This window comes from Lepisosteus oculatus, chromosome 4 (assembly GCF_040954835.1).
Source record: "Lepisosteus oculatus isolate fLepOcu1 chromosome 4, fLepOcu1.hap2, whole genome shotgun sequence".
Classification (NCBI taxonomy): domain Eukaryota; kingdom Metazoa; phylum Chordata; class Actinopteri; order Semionotiformes; family Lepisosteidae; genus Lepisosteus; species Lepisosteus oculatus.
The window spans coordinates 50,821,008-50,845,198 of record NC_090699.1 but is presented as its reverse complement, the minus strand read 5'-3'; the positions used below and the strand labels follow the sequence as shown (position 1 = coordinate 50,845,198).

General features: G+C 35.2%; 1 protein-coding gene across 13 annotated transcripts in view; it reads left to right on the top strand.

Annotated features, from left to right (window-relative positions):
- The window catches only part of foxp1b (forkhead box P1b), a 195,338-nt gene that overhangs the window by 44,315 nt on the left and 126,832 nt on the right, over nucleotides 1-24,191 (top strand). The window contains exon 1 of one of the 13 annotated variants that reach the window (XM_015347189.2): nucleotides 19,491-19,585. The exons of 11 other annotated variants lie outside the window; for them this stretch is intronic. The gene's annotated coding sequence lies outside the window, so the exon portion shown is untranslated. Of the gene's footprint in view, nucleotides 1-19,490; nucleotides 19,586-23,126; nucleotides 23,311-24,191 lie in introns of those variants that run through there. One more of the 13 variants, XM_015347193.2, reaches the window with a different exon arrangement.

The window sequence follows — 24,191 nt, the reverse complement described above, 5'->3', positions numbered from 1 at the left end:
TCTCATGTGAAAGTAGTGCACACCAATGTAAATGATGGTTTGAGTGAACAACAAGTTATAGATGTGGCTTTCCAGTTATGCAGGTTGGGTAGGTAAAGGGGTTCCGATAGACCATGTATTTCACACCCTATTTTACCACTCCTTTAAGAAGTGTTCAGCTACTAAAAACATCAACTACTAAAAAGAATCTGCTTTAACCAAGAAGGGAGCTTCCTTTATATGGTTATATATTTTTTTTGCTTTACCAGTAATTTACCAATCAAGCATTAATGCTGTGGCGAAGGTTTTTTTTTCCTTTACAGTTTCCGTTCAGGTCACTCTGTGAAGGTCTCCATCTGTTTATTGATCTAAACAACATCAGTGTTGTGCTGATCTCATTAAGACAGAGATTATTTTGTTGTAATGCCATTCACACGATATATTATTGTTTTCATTGGTCTAAGTAATTTTGCCATGCAGCTTTCTAAGCCACAGAGTACTATATGTATCTAGGATAATAATATAATATTATGCATTCTATCCTGACAGCTGACATATATACAGAACGTTTAAAAATGTAATGGGAAAACAGTAAAGCTTATGTTTCAAACATTTAAGCACAATCAGAGTTATATAATGGTATCAGTAGGAACATGCTGTAGATCAGAGTTACAGTATTGAATGTTTTTTGGTATTATTCTTTTCTGATTCAATCAGTGAGAGTTTAGAGGATGATGTTTTGAGTACAGTTGAAATCTGGTTTACTAGCACCCTTAGGTGAAGCTGAAAGTTTAGCACCCCATTAATTAGACATTAGGTTTTTTTTTGCAGGCAATATTTAAGAAAAATGGTAGCAACCTTTTGGGAAGCTTAACATATTAGTTTACTGATGGACGGGCATTGATTTGTGGTGAAATTGTTGGCTGTGTTTGGAGTCGTCCTTTCATTGGATCTTCTTTTATTTTTCTCAAGGACACACTAAACCTAGTATTTATATGAAATAATGATCCAATTTATCAGGAAGCATATTTTCAGGGAAGATTTAATTTGTAGCTATTTAAAGCCCACTTTTAGTAATGAATTATTTTGTCATTTTGCCTCTGATGAGATTCATCTTTAATAACTGTAACAATTATTTTATTAAAAGATGAGCCTGTGCATTATGGCTATCTTGCCAAGGTCTGGAAGTAGAAAGGTTTCTCATTAAGAAAATTATATTGCCCCATAATGCTTTCATTCGGATATTCAACTGAAATTACATTAAGTGTCAACAATGCATGTGTGAAAAGTAAGCAGTTATATTTACTGGAGTTACCATTTTCTATTAGTTGACATTTGGGGCTTTAATAAAAAAGATACTAATGTTATATATTAGATTTAATCATTTTAATAAAAGCGCTGAGTTTGAAAGTATTGAATTTTAATAAAACAAGAAATTACTAGGCTGTCTACTCTGAGCACTGAAACTGAACACTGGAAGTCCCACTATTCTTTAAATTGCTTGTGATTTGAGACCTAAATACTACTGTAAGATTTCATAAATAAGAACAGTTTAGGCACATGGTATTCTTTTCTTTTATTAGCAATGCTTATTTTGCATACATCATTATGTCATAAGTATGTCATTAAATTTAGATTCTTTCAATGTGTTGAAAGTGACCAAGGTCTAAAAGCTAATGAAAAATTCTGTTTTGACACATTTGCATTTTATGAAATACAATTGTGAAGTAATTTATATCTAAATAGTTTTCTACCATTTTATTGACATAAAGAAAAGCAATTGGTCCGAATAGCTATTTTTTATTTGAATTTTTCCTTATACTCTTGCAGATAATATATAGAATAAAAATAGCTTTATAGAGTATTTTGGTTAAAAGATTAATTGTTAAGTGGCAAATTTTATTATTTTTAGAATTATGTACCAGTGTGGTGTGTTTGATACATTTATAGTTTAATCAGTAAGTAGGTGTATTACACTTCCTTTGTGAAGTGCAACTCTAAATGGCTACTAATGACATAATTATGATTGTTTGTCACTAAAGTAATGTGTGATTTCCTATTTCCATGTGAAGATGTAAGCTAGATGAAGGAGGAGTTTTGGCAGGAAGACAAAGCACAGTGATTTATTAAGGACCAGATGTGGCTGTAAAAGTTTTTTTCTTCCCTTGAACAGTTTGAATTAGAAGCAAAATCTAGGCAACGATTCTTGGTGTGAGTGACACAGCGACTAATGTTAGCATGATAAATGAACTTCCCATTTTATTGTCTGAAAATTCATCTAGAGAAGACTGTGCTGTTTGGTGGTTTGCAGTAAGGGAATCTTTACAGAATGCATGTGGTTGAATCTAAAAAGAAGGGTATGGATTGTAACTTGTGTGTTCCAAAACTGTAATATATAGATACTTTATAGATCAAATGTCTTTGCTCATTAGACCAGGCACTTCACTCTTAATCTTACTGAGAAGTTTTATTAAAGCAGTTGTCACTTTCTGACTTTAATGTTGGCCTTTCAAATGGTATATATAGACTTGAGTGTATTTGAATTAACCGCACGTCATTCACACATTATGGTATGTTTTAAGAGCATGCGTTCGCTATGAATAATGGGAATGTGAATATGAATTAGCTCTGACTGTGTTGGTTTATTAGCTTTCTCTAATTAATATTCACAATCCCATAATTCAGAGCAACTTTGCTCTTAAAAATGCACCATGGGAGGGTTTTCCTTGTAAGATGTATATATATCCACCTATTTCCCTGGTCAAATGCTGTCATGTTAATGAGCCCTAATACGGGTAAAACAGCTGTCTATGGCTGCTAACATAGACTTCATATACACAAAGCAAAAATAGAAATCTGTTAAACAGTTCTTCCTTCTAACATTGTGAAACAGCAGGAGTTAGTTGCTAGTTAATATTCATATTTATAGCCATGCATAAGTGGCTATAAAATAATTTTCCATGGGTGGACCTTTAAGAATCATTCTTTGGCATACATCCTTCAAAATAAGCAGTTGATTGTGTAGCAATAAGGTATGATGTGTTTGCACCAGGTGAGGAATCAGCAGGTGGTATCCAAATCTCAGTTTATTTAACTGTATCCTGAGTTCTCACGAAAGAGTACTGTAGACGAAGTAAGGTCATTTTTCCATTCACCACAGTCTGTAGCAGCAGTTAGTCTCAACTTGTGAGAATGAAGCAGTAAATGATGCAAATGTTGATGCTTCAAAATGAGTAATACATTGAAATATCTTTTGAAAGTATGCTGTATTGTCATGTAATTGTTCATGCTATATATTTACAGCACTGGGTTGAAGAGTAGTCATTTACCTCATTTTTGTTTGAAGTAATTTGTCCAAATGGAAAAAATATATATTTGTATCATTCATAAATGTTATTCGTTTTTATTTTAAATTGCACAACAGTTGAACCTTTTTTCAAGGGAACTAGGCATTAATGCCAACTGAAAACTGCATAACTAATATTATAGAAAAAATACATAATATAATGTGGATATATTAATATTTTAACTGTCTACCAGTAATTTGTTTTTGGGTTCCTGAATTCAAACTAAAATTAACCTTTATGTTGTTTCAAATGTGGTGGAGCTCAGTAGTGTCATAAATAAAAATAAAATTTGATTTTAAGTAATTTATTCAGGTCAAATCCAAATTGCCAAATCCAGGGTACCTTTTTATTTTAGAAAACAAAAGGATACAAAAGCTGATACTGGATGATTTTGAATTTCGTTAAGAGTGTTTTTAGTTTACCGAAGACAGAAGTGAAATTTATCTGTTAGGTAATCATTTATTTTTAGTTTATGGTATAAATTGTCACTTCCTTGAAAAAGAGTGACTAATACTAAGACTGTTACTCCTACGAGAAAAATAATACAATAAGAAATGCCTATTGATAGAAAATTTGACAATTATATTGGTCAGAATGGGACAAATCCTTTGTTTTCATGTTAAGATTACCTCCTTTCAAAGGAATTAGGTGTTATATTTTAAAATATCATACATTGCAGTATTTTCTAGATGTGTATAGGGATATTCCCTATAGCTTACAAGAGAGCTAGAGTCTGTTGCAAAAAAGCAGAGAAGTAATTTTTTTTGGTTCCCACACTTTTCTGTGTTGTTGAATATTTACATTTCTGAGCAAAGATGAAACTGATGTATGGCAGCCCATTGCAGGGTTCTCTGTCTCTTCCTAAAATGGTATCTGTGCTGAAAAATGAAAAGCAATTAATTTTGTGAGATTCATCTGATCCCTTCATTGGTACTGAAGATCTTCTACAAAAGACGACTTTGCTGAAAGACCTCAGAAACGGAAAAGTGCTCAGGTTCTGTACTGTAGTTTGCTTGTGTGGCATAATGTGTGTTTATCAGCCTCACTGCCCTTTTGTACTTCTTCTAGCCTAATGTCTTAATTTGTTATTCCTGGTCTGGCTTTGTACATGGGTACCACAATCAGATAAATGGAGTTCTTGCTTTCTTAGTATTACCTTAGTGTTTAACACCGATTCTTTTTTCAAGGACAAATGGCATATAAGAAGCACGATCCAATGTGAGGTCCCCCAGCTCTCCAAGAGCAGCAGATCCCTTTTCAACACCAGCTGTTCTCGCAGATATAGATTGCTGCAGTGAAATTTTCTTAATATAATTCTGGAGGCTCAGGAGAATTCTGCGAAACAACTGTGCCAGCAAGGAAAATGTTGAATTTTTCATCAGCTGCCCAACACTGTGAGTTAGTGGGCAATCCACTCATTCATGACCAGATGTTCAGTGTAGTTATACTCCACAGTTAATGTGAACTTGCTGGCCTCTCTGCCATTGGCTGCAAGGACGCTGGCAACAACCTGGCTTTAGAGAATTGCTCCCAGCAAATGTGAAGACCTAGAATGTCTGTCTGCAGGCTTTTTTAGTGACATCCCACCCAAGAAAACAGAGGAGGGGAATAAAATGACAGCCCATCAGTCTTGGATTTGACAGTGATGAAATACTTTCCACTGTTTGTTTAGGGAATAATAGCACTACAATTCCTAAAGATTATTTTAAGAACGTCATCAGTAATTTTTAAAATGACATTTAATATGGAATCACACATCTTAAATCTAATTGCATGTCAAGAGACCCTTGTATATCTAGTTCTCAGGGACCTTTTAATAGTCTCCCTTAAGTCTGTGACGTGTAGGCTGTTCTATATTTTGTATTGTCCAATGAAACATTTATGTATTGCTGTAGAATGCGGAAGCAAACCTTTGGCTACTGTTTGTTGGTTAAAGTTAAAACGCTGTGGTTGGTCCTTGGTTGGCCAGGTGGCTTCTTTATTTCACACAAAACTGTCACATTCAGTCAGCATTCACAAGCCACTTGATGTGGCTTCCTGGATTGACACAAAACTGTTGCAGAAAACAAAACGTCTACACTTTGGAAGATCTAAGCACAAAATCATAAATTCAGTAGGCAATTTAAAGACTAGAAAACACGATCTGACATAGGTGCACTGTGTAGTGCAAAAGGCCATCCTTCGCCGCAGTCTGAAAAAGATGACACCTAAAGTGTTAACATTGGGACTAGTTTTTTACAGTATTCTTAGTCCTGACCAAAAATACTTCAGCCTTTGAGTGTGCTTTCAAATGAGATAAATACTGAGAACTAGGTGAGAAAGAAGTTCTGATGTGGTATCCTGAGAGGTTAATCAGGATAAGGCTCTTGATTGCAGGGTAGGTCCTACTGCTTGGAAATCACTCATTTGGATCTGTGCTGAGCCTCTCGCTGTCTGTAGCTAGGAGTTTTTTTTGGGAGTGCTAAGTTGTCTGAAAAATAACAAAATTGTGAGTTGTACAATGATTAAAGGATTGGAATTCCCTAATGTATTTCTTGCCCAGCTGGAGTATATCCTAGTGTTGCTGGGCATCCACAGTGACACAGTGACTGTGAAGTATTCACTAGGTGGGTGTGTCTTCCAGCAGGCACCAAAGCCCATACAGTACATTTCCCTTCTAGACTGCAGTGCTAAAAGAGGCTGTCATCCGATCAAACACATCTGTCATTCCCCACAGGTCATGTTTTATCATTATCTATTAAGTATTTTAGATTGACTTACATTCAGTTTGGCATTAGGAGAAGAAAAAAAAGTAAATGGCATTTCTATATTCAGAGAGGAAAACAAGTTCAGTGAAGCTAATTGTTCTGGTTTCCTCTCTGGTGTTCCACACTTGGCGTAAAATAAGTCTGTTTTAATTGCTTTAGAATCATTGATATTTTTAACCCTGCTGTGTGAGTTTAAAGATCATTCCCATATGCAGCGTTTTTGTTTTGGCAAGATTACGGAAAGTAATCACCCACAAGTGCTCTTTAATAATTTGTGAGAACCTTGGGGTAAAAGTTAAAACAATGCTATCTGTTGAAGAGGGGACGAAAGGAATCTTTTTGCTTTCATTTGGGACGTCCTGCTGACAAAAGCGGGGAGCAAGTTTACAGTAGCTCTGACATTACAGTTACCTTTATTCACTGGACTCCAGCTGCAGCGAGCCCTCAGGAAACCTTCAGCATGCACACAGTTTGTTCTTGGGTGTGAAAGAAAACCGTATTTAAGTTGGCAGTAACTTCCCTTTCAGAGAACTTTTGCTGCCTCGGCAAGAAACCACAGAAGTGGGCTTTTTGCCGTTGAACGTTTCCACTGACAGGATGGGCTTTTTCCACGTTTCCTCAGTTTAAGGAAACAGGTTTTGGCTTTTTTTTAAAGACAGAATGACAACATATGACAGATGGAGCTAAGTATTAATTTGTAGTATTCTTTTTTAATAGTATTTCACATACAGTGGAAGTTTAATTTGGCTTTTCTGATGTCCCAGTCGGGTGTTTTTTTTTAAATTTACATAGAAAATTAAAACTGTAGGCGAAGTTACGAGCTATAAAACACGGACGTTTTTTTTTTTGTACCTAAGAGATCTCTCTTTCCGAGCAGTAATTAAAGTGATTTGATTCTCGGGTTAGCCAAGAACAGTGTTTCAATTCAGCTGATGTGCTTTTTTGAATCAAATTTAATCTGATTGATTCTTGAAACTGCTATTGTGTTTTTAGAAAACAACAAAAACAATCTGGTGGAAAAACAAACAAAATCAAAAACAGACAATTAAAAATCACACAAATATCTATGTAAAATTTCTTGTTGTGAGATTGAACATGACAATGTTACAATTCATTGGCAAAATGTTAAGCCTTACATAACTAGTCTTACTGTTACAGTTTTCTATACATGTTCAGAATGTATTTTGGTGGTGGTAAAAAGTCTTCTTATTTATATGCTATTCCACATGGATAATGTGTAATCTTTTCTGCTTCCCTCATCTGGAGACTGCAAAGGTTACTTCCTGTGGAAGGATAGATCAAAGTCAGTGGACAATCAGCTTTTGTGTGATTGGCAAACATTTTGAAGTGTCTAATTAATAGGCCCTCTTCCAGATTGTGTAGGGTTAAATGTCACAGAATAGGGTTTTAGCAGTGATTAATTTATGGAGAAGCAACCTGAATGCTTTAACAAAAGCCTAATTGCCATCTTTTTAAACCTGAAACAATGTTGTGGCCAGACAAATGGTAAGCCTGCCATGGGGACTACATTTCTTCCCTGAAAGCATTTGAAATACATAAATATCTAAGCAAAACTGATTGTATGTATCTGTTATAGAAGTAACGTGTGGGTATAAACTATAGAAACTGTCTTGGGTACATTAGGACAAACAAGCAAACTTTCTGTGTGTGTGTGTGAATAGTCTTAAAAACATTTTTAATGAATTTGAATAGTGACTTATTCAGAATGCAAAGGTTAAACCTGACTCAGTCCTCGCCATTTTTGTAAATTCAAGGCAGTGAATGTCTGAAGCCAAGTTCAGCGTTTCGAAGAAAACAAGTGGACAAAGTGCCTTCCTAACCTGATCAAACCTGTGTTCCATAATTAAATAGACTTGTGTATTATAAACAAACACAGAACTCTTTCTTACCAAAAAACAACGATACTGAACACTTACAAGCTTCACACTGTAAATATGCAGTTAAACATCTTTGATCTTTACAATACTTAAATGGTAATTTTCAGAAAAAAGCTTGATACATAAAGAGGAATTAAAAAATTATACAGTTACATCCCAGAAAACAAAGCATAAACTTAAGCTAAGATGCTGAATATTATGCTAATTTCATTTAAAATAGATGTGGGAAAATTCTAACTTGTATATTGCTCAAAATTTACAAATACGTGGAAGTACACAAATATATTTTGTGTACAAACACACTAACAAACAGGCACATTTTGGAAGTCAGAGTCAACTTTATTGCCAAACCAAACCTTCAGGTTATCAGGAATTTTTGTGGTGTGTTTGATCTAAAAGCTATAAAAAGACATAGACATAAACATAAAATGAAAGAAAAAGCATAAATAACATACACATATCATGTATTAAATACAATGCTACATTACAATGAAGATGGAAATTCACAAATTTACCAATACATACATTTTGAGTGTCGAGTGTATAACAGTGTTATTAACGGTGTTGAGTGAGAGAAAAACCTGAAATGTCCAAACATTATTAGACTATTAATTGTATTTTTTTGTGTAGGATTTAAATACATTTATTTTTTATTTGGTCTGTGGCTTCAATGGTAAGAACGGCACAGTGCAATGGTTGGTTGTTGCTCTTTTAACCAGTCAACAGGTGTAGACATTGTGGGAGGAATGGCTTTGGGGAATAAAATCACATTTTTCTGCAGAGAAGGGCCATCTGGATTAACTTGAATCAGGCTTCTTTCCGTGACTATAAAATACAGTCCAGGGTGATTGTTGGGTGATGTGAAATAGACTAATAAACTCCAGCTGTAGCATGATCAAATAGATGGTATAATTAAAGCCTTGTTTTTCTCAATCAAAGAATCCACCCGTGGAATGATAACAACCTGTAGTATTTCCATCGGAATTCATTGGTCAGGTCTGGAAGAAGTAAACATCTGCTGTAAATGTTCCAATGACTTTGATGGATGTCAGAGTGGGAGCAATGAAGATTGGACTCATCAGTGGATGCACTGCACGTATGAACTCAAATGATTGAACTTTCTTTCTTAATACTAGGTAACACATTTCATGGTTTCTCTGGATAGCTCTAATATCACTTCACACGCCTCTGCTCTGTGTATTCTGTATATGTTCTGTATATATAATTTTGTAGCATCATTCAGTCAGTAAGTAGTGACAATTCCATTTTTACTTCTTAAAAATGGGAGAAACAAATACTTCAACACATGATGCAGTTTAGAATGAATTGAGTCTGACTTAACAGTTGAAACATCAACTTCATACATTCAAACATTTTCTGTACTGTCAAGATCCAGTTCATAACAACCATTTTAATGTGATGTTAAAAGTGAATATGTCATTCAATGGCTCTTTTTTCTGGTATAACCAGAGCAGTTCATGCAAAATGGCATCTTGTATGCCATAAGACATGTCCCTCATGATGCATTGGCTTATTAACTCGTAAATTATTATAAGTTAAATATGAATTCAGTGCACACATATGATGTTGTGCAAAAACAGCTTACAGAAACTTACAAGTTGACCATCTTTCTGTGATGGAGAGAAAAATATGGAATGTCTGTGTAAATTTAAAATGGTTCTTGCTGTTAATGCACATACAATTCAATTATTGTTAAACTTAATCTGCTTTGTAGGTAGTCAATGATTTTGTCTGACAGATCGTTTGGAAGGTTTTAACTATGTGTCTACACATTGGTGATGTTTATTTGTTTTTATTTTAGTGTGCCAGTTAAAATTGTTCACCTTTTATTATCTGCAACTCATATCACTGGGAACTGAGCCCATAGAGAAAGAAAGACAATTTATGTTCTGGAGGACAACAATTAGTACACCGAATAAAATATACAGGAATTTAATCAAACGCTATTGTGAAATTTGTGGGTTTCTTATATAACGATTAGTTATTTTAAAAATGATTTGGTGTGTAACCTGTTTTACAAATAAGCCTTTTTTCTTTACTTTATAAAGAAAATGAATATTCTGTACAATTTCTCCAGCATAGGTTTTATCGAATGGATCCATTTATAAAGTCAGATTCATCTTCCACGTTTTGATAAAAAAACAGTTTGAATTCTTCTAGCTACTTCAAAAAAATGAATTTGGGCACCTGTAGTGTTTTTGTAATTAAACATTTAAATTGAAGCAGCAAGGACCTGTTGAATTAAACAACAACAACAAAACACAGATTTCTCAGTGTAGGTGGATACTTTCTTTAAAAATGTTTCTTTGGTGATGGCTTTGATTAGGATAATCAATTCCGTTGCATTTTGATGAATGCAAAATTCCAATTAATCGTATAATTTGAATAATATATCAAGCAGTAAAGGCACCGACTCATGAAACATTTATATGGAAACCTCAGCTTTTATAAGCTGGGCAGCAATTAAAGTCTACTTCTAAAACATTTTTGGCCGAAACAAGGTTTTTTTTTATGGTTGCAAAAAGTTATGACAGAAATACCCCTTTTTTTTGCTTGTAGACATAGATGTATGGGTTTGTTTGAAAAATCTTACATTTTTCCAGATTATAATTGTGTACAAGAAAGAGCAGTGATATAATGGATCAAAGTGAAAAAAAAAACTTTTAAAGCTGTCCTCAGTACTTTTGAAGTGCAGAGAAGGTCTCTGCTAACTTAAATATAATCATTAAATGAATGTCAGACATGTGAACGGTTAGTTATGGCATGAGAAACATAGCTGTTTCTGTTTATACATCATTATTTTTTGTGCTAATTTTGCACAGATGATTACTAAAGCACTTTATAGAATAAGCTGTTCTCTTAATTTTGTTGGTAAGGCTATAAGTTACTTCTTTGTTTATGTTGTTCTCAAGTCTGGTGATATTATATGAGCGAATTGGACACAACACTTCATTCCTTGTCTACATTGCTTAAAGCAGCATATGTCCTGGATTGGCTGAAGCATACTGATAGATCCTAAATGTGCACGTAAGCTAAACCTACAAAAGAAAGCATTTCTGAATTATAACTGGATGTATTTTTTATATTTTTGAGGTATAGTATATCCTTTAAAACCTTAAGGCTTTGTTGGGTCAAAATTATAACAAACTTGGATTTAATATTGTAGTCAGTGGGTACCATTGACTCCAAAATATAACCATGAGTAGTTTCTGCACTGTACTTTTCAAACTAGTACAGTATGAGCCTCCTCTAGATTCTTTAAAACCTCAAGAGTTTTTGTTTGTGTTACTTGGTAATCTTTCTTGGCCATTTTAGATTGCAATTTTGATACCTTTGCCACTTGAGATGACTGTTGCTATCTTTTCCAGTGCTTTTAATTCTAAGATCTTTCCATTAAATCTTTAAAGTTTCTCTACATTGTTGTTCTCTTTGTGCTCTGGAAAGTGTTGGTTGCTGGCTGTGACATTTGGTCATAAAATTCTAAATCAGACCAAATGTAGTATTGGAAATGATAACCCACAATGAAATGATCTTTTCTGATTGCTTTACAACTGATGAGACTTGAAGATCTGCCAGGGCTATAACAGTAGGCTTAACTCTTCATGCCTATCGAGAAAAAATACTACACATCCAAATCTGGAAAAAAAACGTTTTTAAAGTTTGTGTTTATCAACTTTGGGATTTAAAAAATATGTTCCAACGCCCACGTTTCCATTTCGGTGTCCTTATATGGAAATTGTCTTCAATGATTAGGCAAGATTTGCAATATTATGTAATGTAATAATATTTTGTAATGCATATTAGTAAATCAGGGCATTGCCTAGTTGCAAAAATCTTAACAGAATTCATAGCAACCGTTTATTAGTTTATTATTAATATGTGGCTGACTCTTTTGTCTAAGGCATGTCCTTTCTGGAAATACTATTGAATTTTGAAAGTTAGCATAGTAACTTATTTTAATTCAATCCTAAATAGTTAATGGCATAACAGTTGCAGTAAAAGATGAATTATTTGATCCTTTTAGTGGCATGTTTTTAGTTTTCAATCTACTGCAACTGTAAGGCAGCACAAAACGACAAATATATTAGTCAACTAGCAAATATCCGTTGATGTTTCACAACCATTTCATATTGTTTGACCTTAAAGCTGTATGATCATTAAACACTCCTTTATCTAAAGAGTTGTGGGAGTGTGGTAGAAGCTACCCAGTCATGTTGTTAGTCCATCCTTGGCTTCTTTCAGAAAAACTGGTGGATGGGGTCCTTGGATCAATTAACTGCTAGCTACTAAATGTGCTAGATGGGCCATAAAGCCTTCTCTGTTGTGTCACTTTTATTTTCTTATCTTCAGTCTATAAAAATGTGTGCTACTGTTTAGCAACAAAGTTTGGTTTGTATGTCCATGTGTTTAGCTTACCTGACCTTCAACACAGAAGACATTAACCAAAGTTAATGTTGTTCAAGGCAGTTTTGTTGGACAACACTGTTTCCTTATTACCACAAGGAGAAAGCACAAATCCGGTCACAAATGGATCGTGACAGCTCAGCCTGCAGACATGTACAACACAAAGTGACAAGCAACAGATGGGTTGCATTTCTAAAGCCAAACAAATCTTCTGCACTGGACTACAGACAGTGTAGGTTTGACTGAGATGCAGTCTGATGATTGAGATTTGATGGATTTGTGGCAGTTTTAGTATTGTCAGTGTCATTGACAGCTACCAGTTTGAGGTGAAAGTCACAAATAGATCTGTATCATGTATCTCTCTACATCTTAATACAGAGTAGAAAAGGATTAATTTCTAAAACACGATTGTCACTCCAGAAGGGTGGAAATTTGTCTTTGGCATCACCATTCAAAACAAATAATGCTAAACATAAAATAAGTACACGCTAAAAACAAACAGCATTCCTTGCCATTGAACAATACATACAGTATACGCACATTTCACTCTGTCCATATTACACTATAATTACATTAATCCAATAATTTAATATAGGAAACAGTAACTTAGCTGCCTTTAATATACTGTTTACAAGAAATCTTTTGTTCCCAGTGGATACATTTTTTTTGGCCGTAGGCATTCTAATCGGCATCCCTGAAGGCAGCAGTTGAAAATGGGAATGAAGACTTTGGGAAGGGTCAGGATGGGCTGTAACCGACAAAACAATTCAATCTTTAGTTCGGTTAAATGTATTTTTCTCTCTGAACATCTTAAAAACTCCAAGGCTTTTAACCGTCATGGACCAGAGTGGTGCACCACTATGTGCAGGTTTTATCACTTAAGTACCAATGTTGCTTGAAGTACAGGCATTGTTAAAGCAGAGATCAAGTAACTTCTCTGCTGCACTGATCACAGACAGGATCTCCGTGTGTTCAGCTAAAAGTAGTGTTTTTTCATTGTTTCTACCTCCTTTCACACCATTGTATAGCTCATTGTCAGCGCGAGAATTCATCTGGGCAGCGGCAGATACATCTCTGCTTCTCTCCGCCAGGAAGATCAAAGCCTAATTAAGACTGGCCTTTTCCATGCAAAACTGCGACACTGTTTGATTGTTATATGCTGCTGTAAACAGGTGGCATAAGCGACACTGTTAATGGTTCCATTTTGTGGTTTAATCTGTTGACCTTTTAAACCCTTTACGCAAATTCTTGTGGTGTTGTGTAACTCCGGGAAAAAAAAACAGCCCCACATCTTTCTAACGAGATTTTTTAAAAATCAAGTAATTGCCCAGTATTTCAAAGCCTTTCTCTTCCTCAGTTTGTTGGTCAAAACAGATTTTGCATGTACTGTACACTCCAATACCAGGGCGTGCCTGGCCTTTACCTGTGGTAACTTTTTATATTCTCTTCCAGCATTGCACAAAGAAGAGTTTGGATAGTGATCAGATCCTGCAATGCTGTTATGGAAATTAAACATTATCTGCGCTTCCAATTTGGCTATGTGTGCCACGCAGTTGAGTGAAGCTACCTCTTTCACCCTACCTCATTCATTTCTGTTGCTGCAACACAAAGTAGCTTTGAAAGCTAAGACTTGCGCTACATGTATCTTTGAAGAAGCTCATACAAATAAAAACAGTAAACATATAGGGTTTAATGGTTGATTTCTTTTGCTACCTGAAATAAAATGTGTCTTCACTCAGCATATCATGTAATATACTGTGCAGGTATGTAAATTGTTATAAAAGCTATATCTAAAATTCATATTTAAATATTCAAATTCGAACACAAACCACTCTCAGTACTTTTTATTGCGATGTTACTGTATACACATAGTATTAACCATTTCACCCCAAAGACTGGTGGTTATATTTGAAGAATTACTACCATGCACTTCCAGTATATGTGGTAGAGCCAGTGAAGCTGTATTTCTCAATTATCTTGACATAAATATCTTGATCCATGGAAGGCTTGTGAAAATACTAATAAACAAAGGTATTTTATTTATTGTATTTCAGGAGATTATTGAATATTTCAGTCACTCAGGGACAAAGAAGAACCATTTTTTGCCATGTGTATGGACAGCATGACCATTCATGGTCAGAAGAAATATCGGTTCCCTGTTACCCTGCCTAGTTTTGTCTGAGCTTATGTATATGCACAATATTTGCTACCTAAAAGCAAGAGATATGCACTTCAAATGGGATAGAAACTAGTTCCTATTTAAAAAAAAAGTGAATTTAAAAATTAAAAAGGTCATTGTTCAGGAAGTTTCTGTGCTCCTGGATTCGTAACTTAATCTGTGGGAATGAGTGCATTTAGGAATCTCTGGAAAGCCCAGACTTTTTTTTTCCAAAGTATAAGAAATTGCTTCCAAAACATCATAATTTAACTTTGGAATCTAACACAATACATAGTATTGTGGTCTTGCTTAGCAGATGTTTATTTTAATTCCCCACTCTTTCAAAAATTCGTGTTACACCCAACAAAAACAACAGTTTTGCTTTCCTTTATCTGAGACCAAATTAAAACTTGAAGTTTGAGTTATGTGAGCCATTCTCACTGTAACTTACTGTATAGTTGTCAGGGTTAAATAGTTTGAAAGATTACTGGTGCAAACCTTGACGTCTGTAGTATTAACTAGAACTGTAATTAACTGGAATAAGCTATTTTTAATTCTATATGCCGAACATTAACACCATAGTAATGAATAATTTACAACAGGAGCTAGGCATGGATTCTTTATGAGAGTTTAAATTTGGACAATGTCACTGTCCAGCAGGCTGATTAATTACCTATCCATCTTCGCAATATGTCACAATGAAATATCTTTTTTCTTTTTTAAGTAAAATGAGACCGCACAAGTATAGTCCGAAAGCTATGGTCCTGCTCTAACATTTTATTTAAACTTTTATGTGGCACTAAATTGTGTGCCTTCTTAAAATTAAGTTTCATAAGTCAACATTGGCTTCATTTAAAAAAAAAGTTTTAAGATTTAAAACTTGGAGGTCTAAGGTTTTTCTTACAAAATAATTCAACATTAAAATTCCATGGACTTTTAGTGCTCTTATACAGTATATGCACTAAATAGTAAAAGCTTTGTCCTGTGGTCTGATTATGTATTTTTTTTAAAAATAGATTTACCAAACATTTTGTAACTCTAAATAAAAACACACTGTATAAACAAACTCCATTACTGTTCAATAAACAGTTTCTGGATCATTAGTAGAATATGTATGTAGTTTAAAGCCCCTGTCATTTGTACACAGGCTATTTACAGAGTGTGCAAGAAAGATGCTTAAATTGAAGAGTGGCCACTGTGTAAGAGATTAGTTGTACTCTCAAGTAAAAATAGGGTTGCGTTATTTTAATCTAATCCTTATGAATCTCTTCAGGCAGAACTTGCAGTTTTATCCCAACTCCAGTTCTTGTAGCTGGGTGCCTACCTTTATCTCTGCGTGGGCTCCCAAATGAACATAAGAGCCTGTTGCTTTCAATTGCCTTGGTCAGGCTGGACAAATGTGTGGTTTGCGGATAAATTGGGGAATCCTCATTCAGGTTTCCATGGTAATCAGGTAAAATGGTTTTCAGCTTTCTGGGAATCAGTCAATATGCAAACCATCAAGCCAGTCAACTCGCAGTACATTACCATACCACTTATGAAGAACCAGTTGTTTGGAGATTCACGTGGCATGTTGATAACTAATGGAGTTTTACTTTTCTTTGTTTATCCTGTTGGAGTTCTATTTACCTACGATCATGTTTTTTTGCTAAAACATTTTTTGTTTTGTCTTTGTGTTGCTCTATCTATGAAAAACAGAACAGTAAGGCCGTCTTAAATCCTACAATTTCACAGTCTCAAAATGTTAACATTTTGCATGTTAAAAAACATGGTTTGACAACTTAATTATGGAATCAAGAATTGGGAATATTTTTTGAATTACAGGTGTATGTGAAAAGTGAGAATTGTGCACATCAGAAAAGGACCTTAGTGTAATAATTTGTAATAAAATAGTTCAGCTTGAATGTGCTACCCGGCAATGGTTTGGCAATGGTTTGGGAGTGGTATTGATTTTTACACTGGGTGTTTCCAGCAGGACATCATGCCTGAAACTGCTTGGACTGTGCTCAACTCCAAATGACAAGAAAAACAAACCACATGCACAAACATCAAATAACATATCATTTTAACCTGCACTTGTCTTTATTTGTACTATTTATTTCCCCAATAAGCTGGTGCAATGTATTTTTCAGATCAGAGATCATGCTGGTAATATTTCATTAAAGATAGTCTGCAGTCACTGGAGTGGAAGCAAGAATTAGAGCTACTAATTCCTCCCATCTTCTGCTCTTAGAGACTGCCATGTTGTATCTCTTCATTCCAAACCAGTCACAGAATATCGGGTAAAACAATGAATCCATCTCTGATGGAGATAAAATAGAATGTGGATGTCTGCCACTTACTTTAAATTACTAATTTAATTTAAGTAACAATGTTATTAAGTAGCAATTGACACATTGTGTCTGCGGCTTTTTGCTGTTAAAATGATCTCTTCTGTAATAAAAGTAGAACTGTCATATAAAATACTTTTGCAAAATATTTGCTGACTTCTAAAGATGTGAAAAACAACCTTGTCCATTTTGTTATTTCTTTTCAGACTTAAAAAAAACTATAATTTTCATTAGCATGCGTCCCGTGTTTGTTAAGAACAAAGAAGACGTGCTAGGAACCACTTTTTGTTTATTTGTTAAAAATATATTTTTTTTCCTGATGTACTGGAAATTAAGCATTTTTGTTTTTGGGGGGTAAACTCTGTTTCATCCAAATTTAGGTGGTCTGATCTAGTCTCATATAATGTGCTGTACCTTATTAATGAAGCAGACTTAACTGAGAGCAGAGTTTAGTATAAGGGACTTTGTTTTGTGAATTCTGCAATGTAAGAGGGAGATAATTCAATTAATTTTCAGTGGTGGAGAGCTGATGCGATTAGACATTACAACATATTTCTAAGAATGTATAAGGTGCTAAATTGACAATGGTGTTATAAATGTATTAAAACAATCCTTGTGGAAGATAATTATTTGTAGGTTGCCTAAGGTCATTAATCCATTGATTCATTATAAAGTCCCTGTATGTTATTCCCAGGGTTGCGGTTATTAGTGACTCTTGAGGTGCGCTGCATACTTTGGTCAGAAGTACTTATGGTTAGGAACAGATCAGGCTGAAGGAAAATTACATTTTTCGTCAAACAGTGTTTTTTTATTGAATTTTCTTTTTTTTAACCATGTGATTTTAATTGCAAGCAGCTAATACTATACATCAGTGAAACAAGAAAATGTGCAAATAAAAATTGCAGTAATCGTAAAAAAAAAATCCACATTTTTTGTGCTCACTGATCACTCTCTCGATCGAGATTGGCCTCTAGGTCTCCATGCCAAATCAGCATGATTTACACACTGTGAATGCTTCTTCGTGTCCAGCTACTCTGTTAGGATTTTTACTGCAAATCTGATGTGTCAGACTCTGGTATGCATATTGCATTGTGAATTGGAAAACGATGTTATTTCTGTAGCGAATTACTCCCTGTATCTATGATGATATGCTTTGTATAATTAGAACTAGCTTCATCAGGTTGGTAAATTTAATAAAAGATATTCAATCTTGTGATTGTGATACTCTCAAATGTCTTTCAGTATACTGAAAGCCACATCATTTGCTTAAATTGCATAAAAAAGGCTATGTGAAAGATCTCTTTCATTTTTTCCTTGCCTCCTTAACTCGTTAGTACAAATCATTTGCATGGCAATTGATTCGACAGAAGTGTGGCCATCTTCACTTCCTTGTTCCTCTCTGAGTGACTGAAGAGCACTATTCTGTTTTGTTTGTGCAGATATTGTGTAATGTATCAGCTGGTATTTGCAAAAGCCTACCTGTTAGTAGCCTATTTGTTTATTTGGTGTGCTAGAATAACACGGAAGGTCTCTATATCAAGTGGTATAAAAAACGGTAAAGTACCTTTCATCATCAAAGGAAGTAGCTAAACTCAAATCTGCTGTTTCAGTTTGTGTTTGGCTTTGGATTGACTGTGTTATGTATATATTCGTACGGTTGATTTCTTTGTGACTATATATGAATTTCCTTTTGTGTCCCTTTGATAGACATCCATTACAATCAATGTGGTTAAAGATCAGGGCATTTATTTGTACCTTCTGCCTGTCTGGTCTTATGTCACTATGACTTTTGCTTTACCACAGAATTATTCACAGTGGTTTTTCTGATGAATCCATATATAAACAAATACATGTCAAGAGTTGGTTGCATTTCTAACCTGTTAAAAGGAAAAGTGACATTCTTAGGAACCATCATTGCATTATAAGACTCAAGAAGTCTTGCGTTTTGCAATAAAATTCTCACTCCCAGAAAAATAGGCTTTTGAATATGATCAGAAAATGGTCTGTTTTATAAAAAAGACAAAAAGAAACTTCAGTTTCTCTAGTCAGTGGTGATAAACCAGTTATGCCATGAAAGTGACAATTGGTACCCAAGACCAGGACACAGAAGAATTGTCAACCTCATAATAAATGAAAGGGGTGGCAGAGCTGGGTAGTCCTGGAGGAGATGAAAGAGGTCTGATACAGGCTATATAAGCATCTCATTGCAGTTGTGCAGATGACATATAAACTGAACTGAACTAATCTCATCACCAGAATAGATTGGTATATTGTGTGGCTAACGGCTGCTGAGATACAGGATGTTGAGGGGTCTTTTTCTTTATCATAAAAGACAATGTACTGTAAACTCTAGAATCACTTCATTAAGAACGTTAGTGGAAATTATTTTTACATGCTAATGAAATCCAGTTGTTGTGTAGCTGTTTGTGCTTCGATTCCTGAAGGGTTTTAACATTTAAGGAATAGTATTACAAGGACTTTCAAGCACTGTTAGTCATTTAAAACATTATATAAAGTTATAAAATGGTCTGTTTGTGTTTAACCTGATTTTATTTTAAACTTGCCCAATTACAGTTATCTTCCACAGAACAGAAGAGGAGTGTGTTTCTGCTGGTTCAGAAATCAGTTATTGCGCTCTGAAATCTAGTGAAGGCAAGAAGGAATGTCCTCTCTAATAAGTCTACCCCCCTAAAAAAGAGAGGTAAACAAAGATTATTTTATATTCAAGTGTTTTAAGTGTTCAAGTTAATAGTTTGACTGGGGTAACATTGTTTGGACTGAATGCTTTACTACAGATGAGTTTAGAAGTTGTGCTGCATGTGACTCTTGCCCTGCGATCTCTTGCCATCATTTGGTGTTGTATCATCTTCTTAGAGAAACAGAAAACAAAAAAAAAACCTTTAATGACTGCACTGGAAGCAAATTCTGTTCTATTATCTAGCTTGTGATGATTAAGGTCTATAGGGAGATAATTACGCCTTAGTCTTGAGTTAATGAAACGAAAACTTTTTTTCTTTTTCTAAAGGAAGTGTGGATCTTTTGTTTTGTTATCTTCAGACATCTTCCCCCTTGACAGACATATTGAAAATGCATTTTGTTTTAGGTCACAGCTTGTGTCTTAGTTCTGTAGTCTTGTGCCATTATGACACATCCCTTACCACAATGAAAATCTTTGTGGTTTTTCAAACAAGAGCCAATGTGAATAAAACAGAGAGCCAATGACGCAGGTGGCGAGAACTGCTAACCCTACTCACTAAAATATTTTCAAGTATTTTCAACAGTGGCCATATTTTTAATTTAAGTAACATTCATTTGTCTTATTTCACTTTAAATGTTGGTAATGTTTGTTTGTATGAGAGTTCTAGTGCATGTTTAGTTTATAGTAGATTGACCAATTTTCATTTTGTCTTTACAGAGATGTTTTTTTTTCCAATTAAATTTAATAGGAACTTATTTTCAAACTGATGTGGACAAATTTGTCTCTCTCATCCTTGAAGCTGTTTATACTTTTTTCAGTGTATCCCTCTGCAGCTGATTTAAAGTGTAGTAGTGAAATCACTCATGCTTAAAACAAAAACAGATTGTCTTATCAGATTGTAAGCTCATTTTTTCCATTCTTGTTTCAGAGGCTTTAGACTATTCTGTATGAGGTGTTGAGTCGCACTTTGTGGTATTTGGGTTTGAAACGGAGATGATGGAGGGTAGAGGTGTTGCTTGCCCCCATATCTGTGTGGGTGACACGTGCTGCAGACGCTCGTCATGGGACCTCAGCGAATGAACGTGGTCTTTCTCCATTCCCTCTGAGGGGGAAGATTTTATTTGAACTTACTCTTTTTAAATTCCTTTTGTGTTTGCGCAAATCTGGCTTTATCAGGCTCCCTGCAAAAGCCACATGCTTGAGGCACATCCATCCAGAAGGTGCTTTGTCAAACAGGCTGCATCATTTTCCACTGTTGAGTGTGACAGCACCACAAACTCATTGGCCGTTGAGCCAATAACCAGTCACTGGCATGTGAGAGAACGAGGATTCCCTTTCTAGCTATCCCTGCAGTGATGCTTGGCCAGTTGTGTAGGTTTCCCTGGTCTGAGCTCCCAACAACACTTAGTTACATAGTCTGGTGTTAAAATTGCCACTTCCTGAATTCAGGACTCATCCTGCTGTTTTAGCAGAGACTTTCCGCTAATGAGACTCCTGAATTATTGTTTCTGAATATCGGCTTGCACAGAACCATACAGGGAAAGTGAGAGTGACCCCACCCCTTTTGTGTCTCAATACATGTGGTGTATTAAATATTAAATGCAATGCAGTTTCAATTAAAACAGTGTTATGTCTCATGATTCATAAATTGAAAACATCTTGGAACTGCAAACACTTTGTTGAAATAAAACACAAATGTGGTCCAGCAGAGTGTGAGCAGATTTTTTTTTATCACCATTAACTGTTTCTAAGGACTTCACAGGGTAACACTGTGCCACAGAAGATATTTAGTTATCCTGCTTTAAGTTCACATCTGGATTTTGGAATCCACTTACTACGGGGCAGTCGTCCTTTCTAAGATGGCTCTCACATTTCATCATCTGCTGTACAGCAATGAAATGTAGAAGCAAAAGTCAGGGTCTCTGGATCCATCTGTTGTTATTATTTTCCACTGATAATTGGCTTGAACAATGGAATGCCTGTGTCCCTAGCCTTTGAAATTGTACACCCTGTTTATTTTCCAGAGGTCTCTCTTTCTCGCTCTCTCGTGCTCTCCCTCTCTGTCTTTTTCTCTCTCTCCCTCTGTCTCTCTCCCTGCTTCTAGCAAGTGGAGCTTGTATGAAAATGACATCTTTGACTCCACGCATCAGTATGTGTCACTCAGCATCTAAAGCTTGGCTGCAGATTTTCTTCAGGGTTCTGCTTCTGTTTTGTGTGGTTCAGCCTAGATTTCAGCGAGAAAGACTGGCACGTTCATGCAGCGTCCCCTGGAAATAAGCCCCGTTGTGTATTTTTTTTAGCAACAGTCAGTGAGTAGGGAACTGCTAACTGTTTTCAATAAATGTAAGAAGCAGTACTTGAGGTTTTTCATTGTTGCGGATCTGATTATTTGTGATATTTGCAGTTTATCGGTCTTCTAATACTTTCCATTAGCCTTACTTTTCTGTTCATCCAGTAGGAGGTGTAAAGGAGTTTATAAAGCTATTTGTTATGGAAATAACTTGGGGAGAAAGCTATATCATAAGCTATAATTTGCAGGATCTAAGTATTATTGCTAAGATGAGAAAACTGTGTTCTATTTAATATGCGATGCATAGAAAAACTCTGAAAATGGTTTGTTCCCTAACTTTTTTCTTAGTAATACATGTGTAGACTGCAAATCTATAAATGTGCAAATGATTGGGAAATGACAGGTAATAGTGTAATACTATTACATTATTAAATTGATTAGGAAATGACAGGTAATACCAGTACACATAAGCTAAATTGTTTTAATCAACCAAAACATTAAGGAAAACATTTTAAGATAATCCTTTAAAAACTGACAATTAATTCCCTGTCCCTGGAGAAAAACAAGCAAGTGCTGTAAGACATATTCTTTTTGCTAAACATTTCAACATGAATACATATGTGCTTAATTAACAGCAACACAAAGACAAGTACTTCTACGCTAAGTGGCAAGGTAGTTCAAGAAATGAAACATAATACAAAGAGTATTGTTTTTATAAAAAATAAATGTATTTTAATAGATATCTTTAAAAGTAATTACGATGAGCTGCAATGTAGTCTAGTCTTGAATGGATTAATTAAAAATCAGAGCATTCTATTGTGTTAGGATGAAAAAAATATTGATATAATATGAAAACAAAACTTAGTCTTTTTTATTTGGGAATGCCAGTTTATTTTACGAGCTTAGAAGACAGGATTGTGTTCTGTAAAGGCAATCAAGTGTCCAGGTTACCCAGGTGGAAATGTCACCGTTATGCACTTTTAAAGCAATCCCCATCTTGACTCTCTTTGCTCTTTTGCTTAAACACGGAATTGTAAAAATAAGTGTAAGGAAATAGTTTTTCTTTCTCCTTGCCCCTTTTGCCATTAGCTAAGAGTGCTCTCCATAATTAAATGAGAGCAGGACAGGTAGAACTCACAGCAGGCATCTGATTTTTGCCAGTTATTCATTTGCTGAGTGTTTGTGTTTATGCAAAGGGGCCTCTTCCTGCATATTTAATCTAGAGCAAGGCAGTGGCTTTTGTTGTGTTTAGACCACATACCTTCAGTCCTTCCTTGCACTGCAGTCACTGTTGGAGCCGAGAGGGAGTCTGGATTGTCAAAGGAGCTTTTGTGTGTGTGGGGAGAAAAAACAAAACAACAACAACAAAAAATAACTAAGTCTACTCAACCCTGGGGATTTACTTTACAGTCTAGTATCTGACTTTCACAGTTAATGGGTAAGTCAGTGTTATTTTTTAACAGTTTTCCTGTACTTTCCTTTCTAGTTGTATATAAGAACATGTATATACGCTTCTGCTACTTACAGTTTTGCTCAGCTCATCCAGTGGTTTGTGTTTTTTTTTTTAAGTGGAGAGTTCAGCAAGCAGCTCAAGTAGTGCAGGTGTCTAATTCTGGGGGAGAATGAAAATCAGTTACTGTGTTTCAGAGTACGGGTCCTTCATTTTTTTTTAAAAAAAAGAACTGAAGACAGCCTGTTTTTCTTCTAAGTAATCCTGTTTTGTCACTGCCCACAAAGATAATGCTGCTATTGTCTGCTACAAAGAATTCTACCCGTTCACTGTCCCAAACTCCAAAGCCTTTAGGAACCACTCTAGGTTTTTGTTTCCCGACTGAAGGGGTCTTGGAAAGGAGTGAATCAACCATAATAGGAAGGGTTTTTTTTCTCCTGCTTCTTCGTATATGGAAATTGAATCGGCTCATTATTGATATTAATAGCACACTAGAGATGTAGCCCGCGACGCAAAGAGGAGAAGGACTGAAGAGTGGGAAACTTGATATTGCAGAAGAGAATTGACAGTCCTCCCGTTCATGTGTGTGGAGAGGCATCAGCCATAAAAATAGAATTGCATAATAGCACTGTAGGTTATCCCTATTGTACTGCGTAGGGCATGCTTCTCGGTTTATTGCAAGCTGCTGCTATCATGTGGTGTAAACTTTGAGATTCTTCAAGTTTACCCAGGTCTTTCTGATTGCTCCGAAAGAATGAAAAATAACTATATAGAACTATGAAGGAATTATATTTTTATTTAGGAATGCTGTGTGTCAGGATGATGTTTAGGTGTCCTGTTGCACTGTTGAGACTTTCTTTCCAAAGTAT